This window comes from Phascolarctos cinereus, unplaced genomic scaffold (genome assembly GCF_003287225.1).
Source record: "Phascolarctos cinereus isolate Bilbo 61053 unplaced genomic scaffold, phaCin_HiC Scaffold_3;HRSCAF=262, whole genome shotgun sequence".
Lineage (NCBI taxonomy): Eukaryota > Metazoa > Chordata > Mammalia > Diprotodontia > Phascolarctidae > Phascolarctos > Phascolarctos cinereus.
The window spans coordinates 248,517,448-248,533,785 of record NW_027555736.1 but is presented as its reverse complement, the minus strand read 5'-3'; the positions used below and the strand labels follow the sequence as shown (position 1 = coordinate 248,533,785).

Genomic DNA, 16,338 nt, shown 5'->3' with positions numbered 1-16,338 from the left:
GTTGTGTACACACACACCCACACACACCCACATATATATATATATATATATATATATATATATATATATATATATCTGTAGATATGTCTATATACAGACACAGTGTCTGTGTGTGTATGTGTGTATGTATGTATGTATGTATGTGTTGTGTGTGTGTGTGTGTGTGTGTGTGTGTGTGTGTACAGGATAAATTGGAGAAAATCAACAGAGGAAAAGTCTCTAATAACTAGCAATCCTGAGAGGGGCAATCAGCCCCTCCTCCTTGAGATTTTCTCCATGGAATTAACTCTAGAGGGAGAAAAGTATTTATAGTAGAAATAACAATGGATTTGGAGTCAGAAGACTTGATTTGTATCCTGTCTTTGCTACTTAATAAATGATATGACCTTGGCCAAGTCAGTTAACTTCACTAAGTTTTGATTTCCTCATCTATAAATGGAGGAAATTAATATTTATATGAAAGAAAAATAATGTACTCTGCCTTTGGGGCACAAGCCTTACATGGACCAATTAATAAAATCATTAAGGTAAATTAAAATTTAATAAAAGAAATTCTAATTCTAGGCACCTTTTGTGAGAGAGGGGAAGAAAAGGTAAAGAAATTCATTCTACTCTTAAAAATCTCTTACACATCCCATTTCCATTTATAATTTACAGTGTTCCCAAAGACAAAATTCTACAATAAGATAAAGCATAGTTACGGATTTTGGGTTAAAGATCAGTTAATGGTTGTGATTCATCAAAGAGAACAGTAATCACCTTTGGGCATACTCTGGAAAATTATTTTCCTGAAATTATTCAATTCCACTCTAACCACTCTCTCTAGGGATTCTTCTTTCAGCTTGGTCAAAGGTGAACCCAAGAGATACTTCTAGTAATTGAATTAATCTTCCTTGTGCAAAAAGAATTTCCTACAGTAATAATGCACAGCAAGAGTAGCAGCATTATGTTGGTAAATATTTAACGACTCACACTCTGGGGAGAAAAATGTATATACAATACACTTCTAAGTTCCATCTGTATCATTAACATTTTTTCCATCACTTTCTTAAGTCTAGACAATCATCAGACTGAGGACTTTTTTTTCCCCATTAGGCAATTGGGGTTAAGTGACTTGCCCAGGGTCACACAGCTAGGAAGTGTCAAATGTTTGGTCTGAGGCCGGATTTGAATTCAGGTCTTCCTGATTTCGGGGCCAGTGCTCTATCCACTAGCTGCCCCAAGTCTAGACAATCAACATAACAAATCAAGCCTTGATTTGTAGCATTTGCTGATTTCCAAGGTATAAATGCCTATGCTGAAAATTTAACAATCAGCCCTCCAGAGCCAGTACAAGCTGCCTCCACACACCACTGGTAACACCATCTGTAGCAATGAAGGGGGAAGGGATAGAAGATAAAGTCACAGATGCTAACCAAAATGGAAAAAAAAAAAAGCATGATATGGATGTGAGCTATTATTATTATACAGAGAGATTTTCCTGAGGAGACCAGTGAACTCCTAGGTGGCTGAAATCACTAGTTTGCCCTGCTCTTGATAAAGTACAACCAGAGATTAAACAGGGGATGAGCAAAACTGGCCCTCCTGACGCTCAGTGCTTGGGTGCTTTGGAGATGATGAAGCATGAGGCTGCTTTTGATGACTCAGTGCTGAAAGGTGCTTTAGGATGACAAAACCATCACTTTATTGGTGACTGAATAGGAAGAGCCAATGATTCATTGAATCTTGAAAAAGGAAATGACTCTCCGCTAGCTTTCTTTTACCTCAGACTTCCTTATGCCAGATAGCTGTCCCATGAGGGGTAGGAACTGGGACCACCCTTCTTCCCACTCCAACAAAAATGGCCGATTTACAAAGAACATGGGTATTAAAGTATGTACTACCAAGGCAAGCTAGAGCTTGGGTTTTAGGCTGCTTCTTCTGTGTCAGTGTTTCTTGGCTTGATCCAAGCTGACTGGGGCACCAGTCTCAAGATGGCCAGGTCCAGGCTTGGAGCTGATCTCGGAGGTCTTGGGTTCATCAGGTCAGAGCTGGCTGATGGCAAGGGAAGGAGTCCTCAACAAGGATTCCAGTGCTTCTAGAAGAACCCAGCTTTGTAACTATTTAGTCATTCATAGAGAGTCAGAGAGTGGGTGAAGACAGCAAGTTTTGGCTTCATTTGACCATGGAAAAGAAATGGAAAAGTAAGTTAAAAACACACTTGTAGCTGGTGAGTTGAGGGAGGTTAGGATTATTTTGGGTCCATGCTTATGACTTTTTATAATACAATACCAAATAATATCTGACAATCCCACCATGTGATGTTTCAAGACACACTTGTCATTCATAGCTTAAATCACAAAAACATTACAGGCTCATAGGACTATAGAATTTAGTTAGCGCCAGAAAGGAATTTTGAGATTATCTCATCTACCACCACCTCCATTTTACAGAAGAAAAAAACTGGAGCCTAGAAGGGTTAAGTGACTTGAATAAGATGGTTTATCTGTATATTAACTATGCAGGATTCAAACTCAGGTTCTCTGGTACTAAAACCCATGTTCTTTTCCCTATATCACAATAAAATGGACGGATGGTGGAAAGTCATGCATGGGCTATGAGGGAAAATACGTATGCCCAGGCACTTTCAATCTTTTGTGATTTTTTGGATCTTTTTTAAGCAAGAGTTAAAAAAGTGATCAAAGCCTTTGGTTTGGTAATTCAACAAATGGGAATGTATTCCAAGGAAATAACGCAAAAGTGAGGAGGAACCCATATTTACACAACTATGTTTACAACACTATTATAGATAAAACCTGGAAATAATCCAAGTGCTCAAAGTCTAAGAAATGTTAGGTAGAGTGTGATATGTTAGAGCAATGCAGTATTGCTATTGAGAGACAGAGTGAGGTCTTGCGAAAAAGACCCTGGGTTCTAGATAAGAGAGCCTGAGATCCCAGGTATGCTACTTACTACTCACTGACCTTGCACAATCACTTAACCTCTTCAGGGCCTCAGTTTCCTCAGCTATAAAATTAGGACTAGGTGACCTCTACAATCCATCCGTTCTTGCTCTAAATCTATGATCCAATGATAATAACAAATATGAAGACATCTCAAAAATATGAAAAGGCCTTTGTTGTTCAGTTGTTTCTGTCTCTTTTGTGACCCCATTTGGGGTTTCTTGGAAAAGATACCCGAAAGGCTTGCCATTTCCTACTCCAGCTCATTTTACAGATGAGGAAATGAAGGCAGACAGGGTTAAGTGACTTGCCCAGCATCACCCAATCAGTAAGTGTCTAAGGCCATACTTGAACTCATAACTTTAAAGTCTTCCTGACTCTAGGCCCAGAACTCTATCCACTGCACCACTGAGCTGCCCAGAAACATCCTTACAAAATAACGTTAAGTAGGATTCAGAAGGAACTATGTAAGGAACATGAGAGTACATGTAGTTGTACAGAAATGGTGCTGGAGGAAGAGTCAGAAGTCCTGGGTTTGAATCGCAGCATTTACTATCTATGTAGCCATTGGCAAGGACCTCACTTTTCTGAGCTTCAGTTTCTTCCCATATAAAAGGGTATGATAATAATACTTTTATTTCCTATCTCATAGAGTTGTTGTGAGGAAAGTCTTTGTGAACCTTAAAATCTTATACTGAAATGAGTTATTACATCTGGACAATCATATGCCTCCAAAGAAGTGAGAGGTTTTTGTTGTTGCTTCCAGGGATAAAATCAATAGTGACAAAAAAATAAACCTCAAATGAAATATTAACCCATGAAATATTAGAAGACTTTGAGGAAGGTCTCCAGCAAATTGGATGATCTTTGGAAAATTTATGGATAGGCATAGATAAAATCACCCAGGATGAGAAGATGTGGTAAGCATCAGTGAACTCCAGGGTCCAGGTAACTCTCCAGTTTCCATCAGCAGCCCTGCTTGGTTTTGACTCCATGGAACATCGTGCCCTGGCACCAGGTACCCCTTGCTTTTCAGTTTCCTTTTATGTATTGTCTTCACCCATTAAGCTCCTCAAGGTCAAAGATTGTCTTTCTTGTTCTTATTTATACAAATAGTGTCTGGTACATAGTAGACAAGATAAATGTTTATCGGATTGAATAGAATGGTTTTGATGTATATACTTTTTTAAATGTAAAGTTGCTTAAACGTACAGTTTTTGAAATGTCTGCATCACACTTTCAACATCCCTAAATCCCCCTTGATCACTGTTGTAGAAACAGAGGAATAACCAGAGAATGGGCCTCACTCCTGGCAGTTCCTCTCCGTCAAGCAGCACCGAGAACAGGCAATGTTAAGAAGCACCAGGAATGGCAATGGGAAAGTGGGAAAGAGGATCCTTTATCCTTTGATAAAGGATGCTTTTGCCTTGGTACACAGGGCAGGCTTTCAGGAGGTGGTGTTGAACCTACTCCTCAGATCGGAATTGATGTGATGGGCAAAGTCACTTAGCTACCAGACATCCAGGAGGACCTAGATCTGTGAATGTGATCATGGCATATCCTACTACAAAGAGGCAGGTGGGAGGGAGGGAAGGAGAGAATAAGTGGTGCTCCTCAGGCCAGTGGCGTCTGGATGTAGGAAGTTAGAGAAGGTGAGGAGATTTAAAAAAAAATAAAAAAGCACAAACCTCCTATCACAGAAGAGGACTTAAAACCTGTACTTCCTTCCTTAGGGATAAATCATGTCCACAGTAGATGGGATTCAGTGAGACAACAGGAGGCCCAGCAAACCCATTTCTGCACACAGATGTTCAAGACACCGTATATAGTTAGAGATACTATCAGTTTCACTGATGCTCAGATTGCATCTGAACCACACTTTCTTATCCAAGTGATTCTTGTCCGTGTTCTCCCATAAATTCTCCACAGAAGATCACTCAACATGCTGGAGAGTTTCTTCAAAGTCTTTTAATATTTCCTAGGTGCAATATGAATTTATTTTTTTTCACTATTGATTTTATCCCTGAAAATAACAAAAGTTCTTTCTCTTTTTTGGAGGCTTATTTGCTGCTGTCTGAGGTGGCTCTGCCAAGGATCCTAGTTCTGGGGATGCTCTCAGCTAATATGCCCTCACCACATTATCCTCCTATGTTTTTCCCCTTGTTAATCAGTAGTCAATAGACAATTACTTTGAAATTGTGCCCAGGCATAAAGGGAAAATAAGGGCTATCCTTTAGGGAGCATTTCTCAGCAACTAGGGCATTGGAGATGAAAAATTCCCACCAGAAAATTGGAACACTAATGTATTGTTAGTGGAGTTGCGAACTGATCCAACCATTCTAGAGAACAATTTGGAACTATGCCTAAAGGGCTATGATACTGTGCACACCCTTTGACCCAGAAATACTATTACTAGGTCTGTATCCCAAAGAGATCATAAAAAAGGGGAAAGGATCCACATGTACAAAAATATTTATAGCAGCTCTTTTTGTGGTGGCAAAGAAATGGACATTGAGGGGATGCCCATCAACTGGGAAATGGCTGAACAAGTGGTAGTATATGGATGTAATTTTGTTTTATAAGAAATGATGAGCAGGTGGATTTTTGAAAAACCTGGAAAGACTTACATGAACTGATGCTAAGTGAAGTGAGCAGAACCAGGAGAACATTGTGCACAGTAACAGCAACACTGTGTGATGACCAATTTGATAGACTTAGCTCTTCTTAGCAATGCAATGATCTAAGACAATTCCAAAAGATTCATGATAGAAAATGCTATCCACATCTGGAGAAAACTATGGAGTTTGAATGCAGATTGAAGCACACTATTTTCTCTTTTTTGTTTTTTTTCTTTCTTGAGGTTTTTCTCTTTCATTATGATTCTTCTTTCACACCATGAGTAATGTGGAAGTATGTTTTAAAAAAGAAAGAAAAAAATTCCTACCAAAGTTGACACCAAAGCAGGCCAATGTTCTGAGCAGGCTTTGCAGGGAGCCATGCAGCACTCTCATCATTAAGACACCAAACTGGGACAGATGCATCAGTCAGCAACTAGGATCTGGCCCAGGGGTTTAGTGACATGGAAGAAGGGACTTAACTTCTGGCCCCCCCAAAATGTCTCAACCTTGTACTAACTCTCTCTCTCTCTCTCTCTCTCTCTCTCTCTCTCTCTCTCTCTCTCTCCCTCTTTCTCTCTCTTTCCCCTTTCCTCCTTCCCTCTCTTCTCTCTCTCTCACTCTCTCTCTCTCTCTCTCTCTCTCTCTCTCTCTCTCTCTCTCTCTCTCTCCTTCCTCTCCCTTTCTTTCCTGAAAGATGCTTCAGAAGTCAGGTGGTTACAAAACTTTTTACCTCTTGGTTATCTACTTCTAAACCTTCCTACTCCTGGTGACAACCTAAATGGACTGAATGCCAAACATCCATCTATTTATGCTTTCCCAGGTCAGCAGCAGATCACTTTGATAGGAGAAGAAGGAAATCCATGATTCAGTGGTTAGTACTGCTCATTCTGATCTCACATACTGTGCCAGCTACCAGTTCTTCCCAGAACCCCTTGGCTCTGCATATTTGCTCTGACTTACCTCATTATAGTTCCTAGAGGGATCAGGACAGAGATAAGGTGATGACTTACTATGACTAGAGACCGTCCTTTACTTCTTCACTCAGGCTTACAAGATACATTGTAAAACGCTACCTGCTCCAAAGACCTCCTTTCCGTATTTTAGTAGTATTCGGTGACAACAATGCTGCTGCTGCTAATAATAACTGGCATTTTCTAAGCCAAAATACAGTATTTTATTAATAATACAGTTAACGCCTCAGGGTTTCTCAACATTTTACAATCTGACTTTCATCTCCTTAAATTAACAAAATATGACAGCTAGAGGGTGCCATGGAGATCATCAATCCGGGCCAACTCCTTCGTTTTATGCAGTGAAAAAGCAAAGCTAAGAGAGGGGACATAACTTGTACAATATCACTGAGCTGGTAAGCAAGTGTTTGAAGCCAGTATTCCCAGTTCAGATGTCTTTCTCTTATAATACTGCTTCTTTAACACTCACCAGATCAGTGATGTCTTTCCAGTCTGCATCCTACTTAATCTCTTTTCAGGTGTTCTCAACACAGAACACAGTGTTCTGCGGACTCTTTTTAAAAAATATTTTGCTACTTGTTTTTCAATGTAATTGGCTTCCTTTCTCATCCTATGCATATTATTTTATGCATTTAAAAACATTCTGAGGAGGCCGTGGACCTTACCAGACTGTCAAAAGGGCACATGGTGCAAAAAAGCTAAGGCATTCAACAGGTTTGACTGCAACTGCTACTTATGCCTCCTAACTGGGGAAGAAGAGCAGCTGACTTAGGCAGGATACTTTTACCAACTGTCTGCATCCTTTTCTGCAGAAAAAAAAGGCTAGAAAGTTAGTATAGCTTTTCCCTATTCTGGTTAGTCTGGTATGTTAGTGTTTGTTCCCTGTTTGTTGCTTTCACTCTCACTTACCTCACATAAATCCTCATTGACCAGCAGAAATACTGAGCTATGTGTATGGTATGTAAAGCTTACCTATAGAAAGAGGGGCAGCTAGGTGGTGCAGTGGATAGAGCTCCTGCCTTGGAATCAAGGAGTTCAAACCCAGCCTCAGACATTTGACATTTACTAGCTGTGTGACCCTGGGCAAGTCACTTAACCCCAATTGCCTAAGCAAGAAAAGGATAAATACAAGCACATTCCTTATGATAGGACAATAGTTTTCAAAGTCTGGGTCCAGGGACTCATGGGGACAAGGGTGTACTAGTAAATATTTAACAACTGGTTCTCAAAAAATAAGGCATGGCATACTTTTAAGTTTAGCCTGCATTCTTAGCATTTTCCATCATTCTTAAGCCTAGATAATTAACAAAACAGTAGATTAACCCCTGATTTGTAATCTTCATAGATTTCCCAAGTGTAAATGCTCACAGTGAAAACTTGACAATAGGCCAGTATAGCTGACACTCCTGACTAGGCCCTTTCAAGGGGTCCATGAGGTCAAAACTATTTTCATAATAAACTAAGACATTTTAATTTCTAATACAAAAATACCAACAGATATAACACATATAACAGAAGTTCAGGGTGGGAGCTCAATAATTTTTAAGAGTAGAAAGGGGGCATGAGACCAAAAAGTATGGGAATTGCTGCTGTAGGGAGCTAAAAGATTGGGTCAGGTTTTTTTCAGTGGGAGTTGATCCACAGACTTGGAGGTATTAGGAGAAAGAGGGGGAAAATTCTACTATAGAAACTTGACCTACAAATTCAGGATTTAGCTACCCCTGGAAATCACAAGCCAGTGAGAGTGGCAGGCTGTAGGGATGTGACAGTCAATCAATAAACATTAAGCATCTACTCTGTGCCAAGCACTGAGCTAAGCACTGGGGATATAAAGAAAGGTCAAAGGGAGTCCCTACCATCACAGAGCTTACAAGCTAAAGGGGGAGATAACATAAAAACAACAATATACAAACAAGCTATAGACAGGATAAATCGGAAATAAACAGAGAGAAAGCACTAGAATAAGAGGGACAAGTGGGCAAATTCACTTTCATTTTCAAACTCAAGGTCACTATTCTATTAGTGTGGGCTCAAAAGAAAGGCTTCTATACCCCAGGGGAGGAGAGAGATAAAAAAAAAAAGGCACATCAAAGTAGAGAGTTGACACCCTCCCCTACCACCCAGCACACTGGAGACTTAACCTGCTTTGCTCACAGCCATCTGCCTATCCAAGTGATTTTGTTGTGTTGTTAAATATTTCCCAATTACACATAAAAAAAATTTTAACAGTCATTTCAAAAAATTTTGAGTTCCAAATTCTCTTCCTCCCTCCCACTTCCCACCCCTCATTGAAAGCAGACAGTTTGATATAGATTATACTTACGAAATATTGTGTACCTAGTCTGTTCCACTGATCCACCACTCTATTTCTTAGCCAGTACCAGATAATTTTCATGATTACTGCTTTGTAATACAGTCAGAGATCTGGTGCTGCTAGGCTGCCTTCCTTAACATTTTTTTCCCATTGATTCCCTTGATATTCTTGACTTTTGTTCTTCCAAGTGAATTTTGTCACTGTTTTTTCTAGCTCCATAAAATAATTCTTTGATAGTTTGATTGGTATGGCATTGAATAAGCAATTAATTTAAGTAGAATGTCATTTTTATTATACTGGCTCAACCTATCCATGAGCAAGTAACATTTCTCCGATTGTTTAGATCTGTCTTTATTTGTGTGAAATGTATTTTGTAATTATGTATGTATAATCTCTAGGTTTGTCTTGGCAGGTAGACTTCCAAGTATTTCATATTGTCTGCAGTTATTTTAAATGAATTTCTCTTTCTATCTCTTGCTGCTGGGTTTTGTTGGTAGTATACAAAATGCTGATAATGTGCATGGATTTATTTTATATCCTGCAACTATGCTGAAATTATTAATTGTTTCAAGTAGTTTTTTAGTTGATTCTCTAAGTATACCATCATATCATCTGCAAAGATTATTTCTTCATTGTCTATTCTATTTTATTCAATTTTTTCTTGTCTTATTGCTATAGGTAGCATTTCTAGGACAATATTGGAATAATAGTGGTGATAATGGACACCTTTGCTTTACTCCTGATCTTATTGCGAAGGCTTCAAGTTTATCCACATTATAGATAGTTCTTGCTATTGATTTTAGATAGATACTATTTATCATTTTAAGAAAAGTTCCATTGATTCCTATGCTTTTTACTATTTTTAGTAGGAATGAGTATTGTATTTTGTTGAAGGTTTTTCTGTATCTATTGAGATCCTAATATGATTTTTATTGTTTTTGTTATTGATATGATCAATTATGCTCATAGTTTTCAATATTAGTATTGAACTTGCATTTCTGGTACAACTCTCACCTAGTCATAGTGTATGATCTTTGTGCTATATTGCTATCATCTCCTTGCTAGTATTTTATTTAAAAAATTTAAATCAATACTAATTAAGGAGATTGGTTTACAGTCTTCTCTCTCTCTTTTTGCTCTCCCTGGTTTAGGTATTAAAACCATATGAAATTTGGTAGGACTCCTTCTTTACCTATTTTTTTCAAATAGTTTATACAGTATAGGGATTAGTTGTGCCTTAAATGTTTGGCAGAAGCCATTTGTAAACCCATTTGATCATAAGGATTTTTTTCCTTAGGAAGCTCATTGTTGGCTTGTTCAATTTCTTTTTCTTAGATAGGATTATTGAAGTATTCTATTTCCTCTTCTGTTAATCTGGGCAGTTTATATTTTTGTACATATACAACCATTTCACTTAGATTATCCATTTTACTGACATATAATTGGGCAAAATAACTCTTTATAATTGCTTTAATTTTATCTTCATTGATGGTATATTCACCCTTTTCATTTTTGATACTAGTAATTTGATTTTCTTCTTTATTTTTTTAAAAATCAAATTAATCAATAGTTTATCTATTTTATTGATTTTCTCCCCATAAAACTAGATTTACTTCAGGATTTCCATTTTGATATTTAATTGGGGATTTTTAATTTGTTCTTTTTCTAGCTTTTTTAGTTTCATGCCCAATTCACTAGCTTGCTCTTTCTGTCTTTTATAGTTGTATGAAGTTAAAGATGTAAATTTTCCCCTAAGTACTACTTTGGCTACATCCCACAAATTTTGGAATGTTGTCTCATTGTTGTCATTCTCTTCAATGAAATTATTGATTGTAATGATTTGTTTTTTGACCCACTCATTCTTTTTTTTTTTTTTAGGCAATTGGGGTTAAGTGACTTGCCGAGGGTTCACACAGCTAGTAAGTGTCAAGTGTTTGGTCTGAGGCCAGATTTGAACTCAGGTCCTCCTGACTTCAGGCTTGGTGCTCTATCTCCTGCAGACCCACTCATTCTTTAGGATTAGATTATTTAGTTTCCAATTAACTTTTAATCTGTGCTTCCACAGCCTTTTATTAAATGTAATTTTTATTGCATCATGGTCTAAAAGAGTGCATTTAATATGTCTGCTTTTCTCCATTTGTTTGTGAGATTTTTATGCCCTAATACATGGTCAATTTTTATGAAGGTACCATGTACAGCTGAGAAAAAGGTATATTCCTTTCTATTCCCATCTCCAGAGGTCTATCATATCTAACTTTTCTAAAATTTTATTCATCTCCTTAACTTCTTTCTTATTTATTTTATGATCAGATTTATCTAGCTCTGAGAGGGGCAGGTTGAGGTCTCCCACTAGAATAGTTTTACTATCTATTTCCTCCTATTATTCATTTAAGGGGCAGGTAGGTGGCACAGTGGATAGAGTGACAGGCTTGGAGTCAGGAAGATTCATTTTCCTGAGTTCAAATCCAGCATCAGATACTAGCTGTGTGAGCCTGGGCAAGCCAATTAACCCTGTTTGCCTTAGTTTCCTCATCTGTAAAATGAGCTGGAGAAGGAAATGGCACACCATTCCAGTATCTCTGCCAAGAAAACCCCAAATGAGGTCATAAAGGGTTAGACACAACTGAACAACAACATCCATTAATCCATCAACAAACATTTTCTAAGCTCCTACTATGTGCCAGGCAGTGTGGTAAGCACTAGGGATACAAAAGAAGCAAAGGACAGTGTCTGCCTTTAAGGAGCTTGTGATATAATGGGGGAGAAAATATGCAAACAAACATATGCAAAGCAAGCTATGGGTAGGATAAATGGGAAATAACTAAAAGAGGGAAAGCAGTGGAATTAAGGAAGGGTTTCTATAGAAGGTGGGATTTTAGTTGGAACTTAAAGCCAAGGGGTTAGAAGTCACAGCAGAGGAGTCAGGAGGATCTGGATTCAAATCCAGCCTTAGACTCTTACCAAATGTATAATCCTGGGCAAGTCACTTGACTCTAATTGCCTCCAAAAACAAAAATGGCTCAAAGAAGAAGAAGACTGGAAGGTAGGAGGGGGCTAGGTTATGGAGGCCTTTGAATGCCAAACAGCATTTTGTATTTGTTCCTGGAAGCAATAGAGAACTGCTGGAGTTAATTGAGTGTGAAGGTTGGAGAAGGGGCTGACGTGGGTTTTAGGAAAATCACTTTAGTGGCAGAATGGAGGATGATGGATTGGAGTGGGGAGATACTTGAGGCAGGCAGACCCCTCAGCAAGTTATTACAGTAATCGAGACAGTAATGTCTGTCTGTCTGTCTATCTATTTATCCATCCATCCATCCGTCTCTCAAACTTCTTCACCATTTAATTCCATACTGGCAGGGAATAGGTATGTAATCCCCCAACCTCCATGTGGTCAGAGAAGGGAGAGACAGCTGTAGGGATGGATGGCTGCCGAACAAAAGCGAGACAGATACTTCTCCTTTCACAAGCTGGCCATCACCACTCCTACCACCCCACACTGCAGACACAGACAAACAGAAATCTTGTTTTTTTGTTGTCCGTCTGCTTCCTTTGTTTTTTCCCTCCCTGTGGTTAGTGGCTCTTAGCTCATGTTGGGACAGATCCCCACTGGGAGGGATTTTCAGCCACAGAATCATAAATGAAGAAGCAGGAGATGTGACTCACATTTCATGTTTAGTGAATCAATCAGCTGGTCCTCTTTGAGAACAAACAACAATTGTTGATTACCAGTGTTCATTAAACACCTACCATACACTGTGCGAGATGCTGAGGGAAGAAAGAGAAAAGAAAGAAGTCTCCGCCCTCAAGGAGCTTCCTGTTATGGGAGAAATAAGAGGTACACGTGAATAAAAATAACATATATAACAATACATAAAGTATATTTTTATATAATATATATATATGAAGTAAGTCAATGGCAGTTTTGGAGGTAGACTAAAAGCTGGGGGTGGGGATGGGGTGGGGGAGCAAGAATCAGGAAAGATTCTCATTGTATTTGGTCCAACAGGCATCACGAGGTCACTGGAGCTTTTCGGTAAGGGGAATGACATGGTCAGATGTACATTAGTGAAACTTGGCAGGAGATAGAGAACTAGACAGACAGTCCCAACTAAAATCCGACCTTCTATAGCAACCCTTCCTTAATCTCTCTTAATTCCAGTACTTTCCCTCTTTTAGCTATTTCCCATTTATCCTACCCATAGCTTGCTTTGCATATGTTTGTTTGCATATTTTCTGTCCCATTGTATCTTAAGCCCCTTAAAGGCAGATTCTGCCCTTTGCCTCTTTTGTAACCCTGGTGCTTACCACTGTCTGTCTAGTTCTCTATCTCCTGCCAAGCTTCACTAATTTACTAAGACATGGGGGTGATATAAAAATACCAATAAAAAATTTAAATGCTTTAGATTATATATTTATTTCCAAATTATAAAAGACAAGAATTTTGTAATACACCTTGAGAAAAGAGGAAATAATCTGGGATAAAACCAGAATTCACGATTAGTTTCACTATCTAGCTAGCTAGACATAGTGAGCAAGCATTTATTAAGTGCATACTATGTGCCAGTACCATTCTAAGCACTGAGGATATAAGCACAAACAAAAAGAAAGATCATTCCTGACCACGAGGAGCTCACATTCTAATGGGGAAATAACATATGAAATGGAACTGGGAAATGTAGAGATGAGAGGGAAGGTAGAGACGTCATCAAGAGCAGTTATGGGTAGAGTTAGAATTGAAGTGAGTGTGATTTGACTGTATACTTCCTCAAATGGAGCTTCTGGGAAGGAATTAACTGATTGGAGAAGGAAGTTATGGGGAAGAAGCGTTGCCAGCCTGTGAAGGCTGCCAGGATAGAGGTGGAGTAGTCTAGGAAGTCACAGGTTTGAAGTGAGGAAGATCACTTTGGCAGCTGTATAGATGCCGGATTGAAAAGGAGAGGCCAATTGGGAGGCCACTGGCAATAGTACAGGTGATAAGGGCCTGGACCAGGCCATAACCATATGAGTGAATGCTACTTCATCCACTTCTCTGGGCAAAGAGCCGTCCCTGGAATGAAAGGAATGTTCCATGTATGGCAGATTAAGATAAAGTAATGCTTTCTCTCCCATTTGCAAGCAGATAGGGGCCGATGGAGACTAAATTGGTTCAAGAAGTGTCATTAAGACCGGCACAGTCTCCTTTTTGCTATCTTAGAGAGTCCTTTTGCTTTGAGTAGAGAACACAGTACAGAAATTACCTTGCCCATTCCCATCCTTTGTATGCTACTGAAACATTCTCTGTTGTAGCTTCCTGAGATAAGAAGTAACATTAATAGGTCCTGATTGAGTCTCGGGTGAATAGAGACTACATGCAGGTAGGTGCTGGAGTCTGTTTGAACCAGAGAAAGGGGACCTGTTGGTAAATTTCCAGTGTGAGCATTTACACCTTGGAAACTGGCAAAAACCAATGTCCAGTGCTTGACTTATTGTTTTGCTGATTTCTAAACTTAAGAAAGTGATGGAGAAATTATTGACAATGCAAATTAAAATTAAAAAATATTTTGTCAGATATTGAGACATGGGAGTGATAGAAAAATATAATAAAAAAATTTAAGTGCTTTAGGTTATATATTCATTTCCAAATTATAAAAGCCAAGAATTTTGTAATATAACTTGAGAAAATAGGAAACAATCTGGGATAAAATCAGAATTCATGATTATAGGAAATATAGGAATATAACTTTCTTGGGGAGGAGGAGGGTATTTGTGTCTCAGAAGAAAGACCTTGTTAGTGAAGGAATTAATAAGATTATTAGAGTTGCATGGATACTCTGACCTTAGAGCTGAAGTAGGGGAAACCCCCTACCTCAAAACATACAGTAATGGGGGACTGGCCAATGAGGGTTCAGCTCTGGGAGTATACATGGGGGACTTATTTGAATGTTCGAGAGACTGCTTCTAGATATTTATGATGATTTGGAATGGAGGAGCCTAGCTCTCCATTTCAGAGCATATGCAGATATCTCAGACTCTTTCAGGTCTGCTTACCACATGGTGATGAAAAGGCTTTTCAGTTGGCAATTGAGTAGGAGCTGAGTGTTCAAAAATCATTAGCAGGCTTTAATAGGTCTCAGTTTCTCTTTTTCTCTTCTTCTTCTTCTTCCTCCTCCTCCTCCTCTTCCTTCTTCTTCTTCCTCCTCTTCTTTTTCTTTCTCTTCTCCTCCTCCTCCTCCTCCTCCTCCCTCTCCTTCTTGCCTTTATTATTTCTGCTCTTTGCTACTCTTAGGTGAAGGAGTATTAGAAACATAATGTACTAGGCTACAACCTTATGGACTTTGAAAAGTCAGGAGTACTGGGCCCCTTCCAAACATCCACTAGAGTAGTCTCCTTTGTATGCTTCCGGAGCTGAGCCCTGTTTGGTCAGTCCCTTATTTGCAATACTTTCTGAAGCAACTTGGCAGAGTAGATAAAGTGCTGGACTTGAGTCAGAAAGATCTGGGTTTGAATGCTTAGAAAAGATTAAGTCACCTCTCTGATCCTGTTTCCTCATCTATAAAATGGGGATAACCTCACAGGGTTGTTGTGAGGATCAAATAAGATAATGTAAGCAAAGCACAGAGCTATATAAATGTAAGCCGTTACTGATATAGTATCATAATGGCTTCAAGTCTTTCCTCTAATACACACCTGGGCAAATCACCTTACACCTCAGTGCCCCAAGGCAATTACCTCACTGAGAGTTCCATGTACCAGTGTAATCACAGGTCCTGTCCTGCCCCATTCCATAAATTAAATATAAATTCCTTGAGGGCAGGAATGCTTTCATTTTGTTTTGTGCTTAACAAATGCTTTTGTTGGTAGATTAATGCTATTCACTGTTACCTTTGGGGCTTCAGGTATTTAGCTCTGAGTCTGTTTCTCTACCTATGAAGTGAGAAGATTGGACTCTATGACTCCTTCTTGCGCTATATCCTTGGAAAGTAATTAATTCAAAGCACAGTCACCAAGCATTCTCAATATCTGACAATCTTTGCTTATTCCTAGCTGGTAGTCAGATACATATTATTTGGGTATTTGTAACATAAATAAAATTTGAAGCTGGAGGTTCTGACTACAGATCCAGTTATTCTTTCTATTGAACTGCAAAACCCAGCTAGGTCCCTTCCACTCCCCTACCCAGCAAGCTTTCTCTAGTAACAAAGAATGAAAAAGAAAGGGGGGTAGGATGGGAAGCAAGCAGTTCAGAGAATGGAGTCTCAGTCAAAGGAGTCTGACAGTGTATGTAACATTTTATACCCATACCTTTCCATTTGTTCTGTAGCACTTTGAAGAGGAAATGGGTTGTAGCTCAAAATTCAACAAATTTAAGTTTGGGGAATCATTGCACTTGAAAGAAAATTGACCCAATTCCAAGTCTGGCAATAGGCCTCCTCTCATCCCCAACCTGCATCTCTGTCTCTCCGGAATGGCTTAACTAACTTAAGTAACTAAAGTGATGTAGATGATATCAAAGT

The 16,338-nt window shown here is 38.9% G+C and overlaps 1 long non-coding RNA gene across 1 annotated transcript; it reads right to left on the bottom strand.

Moving 5' to 3' along the window:
• Positions 1-588: 588 nt before the first annotated feature.
• LOC110220580 (uncharacterized) lies at positions 589-15,537 on the bottom strand. The gene is made up of 3 exons (XR_013485465.1): positions 14,873-15,537; positions 12,593-12,659; positions 589-2,152 (listed from the first exon to the last, which is right to left on the bottom strand). It is a non-coding gene; the product is annotated as an uncharacterized LOC110220580 (long non-coding RNA).
• Positions 15,538-16,338: the final 801 nt, after the last annotated feature.